Below are 5,842 nucleotides of genomic sequence, written 5' to 3' on the forward strand. Positions count from 1 at the left end.
CTGTGCACAGAAGGTTGTGGTTTTGATTCTGGGTCAAGGGCACATACTTGGGTTGCAGGTTCAATACCTGGCCCCAGTAGGGTGTGTGCAGGAGGCAACCAATCGATGTGTCTCTCTCACATCTCTCTCTCTCTCTCTCTCTCTCTCTCTCTCTCTCCCTCCCTCCCCCACTTTCATTTCAGTGGATAGAGCGTCGGCCTGCGGACTGAAGGGTCCCGGGTTCGATTCCGGTCGGGGGCGTGTACCTGGGTTGCGGGCACATCCCCAGTGGGAGATGTGCAGAGGGCGGCTGATCGATGTTTCTCTCTCATCGATGTTTCTAGCTCTCTATCTCTCTCCCTTCCTCTCTGTAAAAAATCAATAAAATATATTAAAAAAAAAATCAATGGAAAAAAATATCCTCAGATGAGCATTAACAACAACAAAAAAGAGATTTCCCTCTCACATGCACATGCACACACACATATGAGGAGATTTGAAGACTGGAAATAATCCTGTTGACACCTGATTTCAGCCCAGGGATACTGATTTCAGACTTCTGGCCTCCAGAACGATGAGGGGAAAAAATTCTGTTGTTTTAAGCCACCCCGTTTGTGGTATTTTGTTAAAGCAGCAACAGGAAACCAATACACCTGGCAACTGTTCAAGAAATGCAGATTCCGAGTCTACTCCAGACCTACTTAATCAAATTTTGGAAGTGGGGCCCACCGTGTTGTTTTAACAAATATTCCAGGGGATTATGTTGAAAGATTAAAGTTTCAAAAATGCTGGTTTCAGGGAAAGGTTGGGGATCGAGCCTGCAACCCAGGCATGTGCCCTGACCAGGAATCGAACTGTGACCTCCTGGTTCATAGGTCGACGCTCAACCATTGAGCCATGCTGGCCGGGCTGGAGAGTGAGTTTCGAGGGTAATAGTTAAGACAGGGAGAGACCAAGGAGTAAGCTGTGGCAATGGTCCAGAGATGATAGCGGCCATGGAGATGGTGGGAAGTGGATGGATTTGAAATACACACAGCGTAGAACTTACATGACTCATGGATACACTGGATGTGGCAGGTAATGGCGAGAGGTGAGGGAGAGAGATAAATCCACATGCCTGCTAGGTTTCTGCCCTGAGTGATGGATGTATGGCAATGCCACTAAGTGGGTGACAACTGGTGAAGGTACAGGTGTCGAGGAGAAACCAGTTTTGGGTAGATGTGTTAACTTTGAAATGCTTGCTACATATTCATTCACAAGATTCAACAACAAATTAATTCGTTCACTAACCAATTATTTAGTGAGCTTCTATTATGTGCAGAGTGGTTTTGGTTTTGGTCCTGGGTCGACTGTGTTCTGGAGCATACTAGTCCCAGCTCACAGAGCCAATTGTTAAATATTCAAGAAGGTAGCAAACCAGTTGTTAAACTATCAGTCCATAGCTTGACATCAGCTATGGTGAGATTATTTACACCATGGCAATTGGCAAATGCTACAATTTTTTTTTTTTTTTGCAGAAACCTGGTTTACCAGCACATCATTGGATAATAGTAAACAAGTTGTCAACAAAAGTTTGCTGCCACCAATCCAATGCAGGTAGGAGTCCCCAGTCTGAAGGGCAGAAAAGGAGAAACTTCAGGTAAACAATTTGCAAACCCGGGAAATGAAGGGTCAGGGGGGAAATTGTGTGCTCCAAGGAGACAAAGGGAAAGCTGCCTTTTATAAAAGTCTCTGCCCAGGTTCCTGATTGGCCCACTTTTATGCAAATGAGGAATCTGAAACACTTCTGATTGGTCCAAATAGCACTGTTCTCTTTGGCTGTTATGGAGTCCCTCTGATTGGTCAGTAGAGCTGCAAATGATGATGTAGCTGTGCAGTTCTGATTGGATAGAGCATGTCTCAGCCCATTTAAATATTATTTCAGGAACTTTTTTATAAGGGTTGGCTCAGCCGGCAGGAACACAGCGCAGGAGGCTGGCAGCTCAGTCTGTGGCTTTCCCCTAAACTGCAGTGTGCATGTCAGCAATGGCTGCTAGATTCTGGTTATGAATTTGAGCTCAGTGAAGAACAAGGAGTCCTTTTGAAATGTGTGTTCCTTCTTGGGGTCAACAAAGCATATGTCATCTCTACCTTCATTCGACTTTTATTCTAGTGTGGAGGACAGATTCTAAACAAATAATCACACAATTAATAAAAACCACAATACGCATGTGTGTTCCTTCTTGGGGTCTACCTTCATTCGACTCTTATTCTAGTGTGGAGGACAGATTTTAAACAAATAATCACACAATTAATAAAAACCACAATACATGTTTTGGAGAAAGGAGAGCACTGAGAGTACAGAAGGAAAAATGATGTAGGTTGGCCAGCAGGGGTCATCAGGAATGGATTGTTGAGCTGTGATCTGAGGGCTGAGCACCCCATTTTAACATGGGAAATCAGGATGCGTTTTATTGATGAGCTGTCATAGTTTGATTGGCAGTGTGTTTTTTGTTTTCTTTCTTGGTGGAATCTATATATATAAAAGCCTATGTGACCATTACAACTGAATGACCGGTCGACCAGTCGCTATGACCCGCACTGACTACCGGGGGAAGATGCTCAACACAGGAGCTGCCCCCTGGTGGTCAGTGCCTTCCCACAGCCAGCTTCCCGCAGTCCCTCCCCCTGGCCAGCCTGCCCTGATCAGCTCCAATCGCCGAGGGACCCCACCCATGTATGAATGGTCAGTGCCTTCCCACAGCCAGCCTCCCGCAGTCCCTCCCCCTGGCCGGCCTGCCCCGATCAGCTCCAATCGCCGAGGGACCCCACCCATGTATGAATTCGTGTACCAGGCCTCTAGTATAAAATAAGGGAGTATCTGGCAATCAGTGGTGATTTAGATTTCATAGCATTTATTAATCTGATTAGGGGGAGGGTGTCTGAACTAAGTTTGTGGGGCCCCAAATACCATTCAAGTGTTGCACAAATGACTATGGAAAGGGGGATATGAAACCACCAGGAGCTCTGGGATCCCCTCATTCCAGCTCACACCACAGCAGCTCTGGTTTCTGCTTTTTAAACATCTTTATTGTTGAGAGTATTACAGATGTCCTCCCACCTCATTTCCCCCCATTGCCCTCCTCCATCCAGATCCCACCCCACCCCAGACCTTCACCACCCTATTGTCTGTGTCCATGGGTAATGCATATATGCACATAAGTTCTTTGATTAATCTCTTCCCACCCCCTCCACCCTTCTGAGATTCATCAGTCTGTTCCATGTTTCCATGCCTCTGGTTCTGTTCATCAGTTTATTTTGTTCATGAGATTCCTTGTTCGTTTATTTTTATTTTTAGATTCAATTGTTGATAGATATGTATTTATTGCCATTTTATTGTTCGTATTTCTTCTTCTTCTTCTTCTTCTTCTTCTTCTTCTTCTTCTTCTTCTTCTTCTTCTTCTTCTCCTCCTCCTCCTCCTCCTCCTCCTATTTCATGTAATACTAGTTTGGTGGTGATGAGCTCCTTTAGCTTTTTCTGGTCTGTGAAGCTCTTTATCTGACCTTCAATTCTAAATGAGAGCTTTTCTGGGTAATCTTGGTTGTAGGTCTTTGCTTTTCATCGCTTTCAATATTTCTTGTCACTCCCTTCTGGCCTGCAACGTTTCTGTTGAGAAATCAGCTGACAGTCGTATGGGCGCTCCTCATAGGTAACTAACTGCTTTTCTCTTGCTGCTTTTAAGATTCTCTCTTTGTCTTTAACCCTTGGCATTTTAATTATGATGTGTCTTGGTGTGGGCCTCTTTGGGTTCCTCTTATTTGAGACGTTAGAGCATCAGCCTGCACACCGAAGGGTCTCGGGATCAATTGATCATCAGGGCAAGAACAATAGGCAACCAACCAATGTTTCTCTCTCACATTGACGTTTCTCTCTCCCTCCCTTCCTTTCTCTCTAAATTCAATAAACATATCCTTGGATGAGGATTTTTTCAAAAAGCCAATCACAGGTTCTTTCCACACTCAAGGGACAACAAGGATCATCTTAGGCATGTGATCATCTTAGGGCATGTCTGACTCACTCACCCCTGTAATCACCAAATACTAGCACAGGTGACCTGAGAAGAAAGGAAGAAACGGAAGCGTGATGGTAGGATGGAATAAAAAGATAGATGGAGGCTCACTGAGAGATCAGATGTGGAGGAGTGATCACAAATTGCTAAAGAATGTTCTCTTCTTTCTGGACTTTTAGCTGGGCCTATAGCAACCCAGCTTCCTTTGCAGGTCCCTGTGGCCATGTGACTAAGCTCTAGCCAATGGGATCTCAGTACAGCTTCCCAGTCACATGTCAGAAGCACACTGCTGGCCCTCTGCTTGCTCTGTCCCCCTCCCTGTAGCTGGACTGTGAAGGAAATACCAATGAGCCATCTCCTACCAGGTGCATAAGGCCACCGGAGGGGATGGCAGGGCAAGGAGAAGGAGGAACCTGGTCTCAGGATTGCCTTCAACCATAGTGTTTATATGAAAGAGAAATACACCTTCTGTTATTTGGTGTCTGTTAAAATAGGTGAACTCCAAACCCAACTCATACGGTGCTACTAGGTAGATGCTACAGAAAGACAAGCTTAGTTTCTTTTTAAAATATATTTTTATTGATTTCAGAGAGGAAGGGAGAGGGAGAGAGAGATAGAAACATCAATGATGAGAGAGAATCATTGAACGGCTGCCTCCTGCACGCCCCCTACTGAGGACCAAGCCCGCAACCTGGGCATGTGCCCTTGACCGGAATCTAACCCAGGACCCTTCAGTCCACAGGCCGATGCTCTATCCACTGTGCCAAACCAGCCAGGGCCGAGATTAATCTTTTTTTATTTTAGGTTTCAGACCTACAATTTAATAACTCAACACCTGTGTACAATACAGTGTACTCACCACCAAAAGTCTGGTTTCCATCTGTCATCATGTATTTGGCCCCCTTTACCCACTTCACCCTCCCTCTACCCTTTCCTTCTGGTAGCCACCAATCCATTTTGATTAGTTTGTGTTTGTTAGGCTTGTCTCTTTGTTTTATATTCCACAGTATGAATGAAATCATACAAGGACATAGTCTTGACATCCCCCCCTAAAGGAAGGAGCCACATGAAGACTGCAAACCATATCTCTCTGAGTCCAACGTGGCCTATTTTTCTCCTGGAATAGTTGCTTCTCCTTCTGGTGAAGTCCTTGACTGGCATTTAATCAGATCTCAGATGGAAAATAGGTACCCCCCAAATATTAGAGCAGTGGTTCCCAAACTTATTTGGCCTACCGCCCCCTTTCCAGAAAAAATATTACTCAGCGCCCCCTGGAAATTAATTTTTTTAAAATTTTAATAGCAATTAAACAGAAAGATATATGCCCCCAAATGCACCTGTGGCCATCACCGCCCCCCCTGGATCGCTGCAGCGCCCACCAGGGGGCGGTAGCGCCCACTTTGGGAATCACTGTATTAGAGCCATGTTGAGTAGGCCAGTGTGCTCCTCTTGTGGCCCATGGAAACAGGTGAACTGAGAAGAAACTCTCCTATTGGGCTCACACTGCTGGATGTGGGGTCATTGAGGGGGGGCTCTTGCATGTAATGACCTCCCACGATTTAAGTTATTCGCTCCCTCTCCTTCTATATTCCTCTGTGTCCACCTAGTACCATGTGCCTCGATGAAATGCGCATTGAACATGTCTCTATTTTATCTGGACACCCACTAGGGCTTCCCGCATGGCTCATTGTCATTCAACTTTTTTAAAAATATTTTTTTTATTTATTTCAGAGAGGAAGGGAGAAGCAGAGAGAGATAGAAACATCCATGGTGAGAGAGAATCATTGATTGGTTCCCTCCTGCACGCCCCACAC

This window comes from Myotis brandtii, unplaced genomic scaffold, assembly GCF_000412655.1.
Source record: "Myotis brandtii unplaced genomic scaffold, ASM41265v1 scaffold1554, whole genome shotgun sequence".
Taxonomy (NCBI): Eukaryota; Metazoa; Chordata; class Mammalia; order Chiroptera; family Vespertilionidae; genus Myotis; species Myotis brandtii.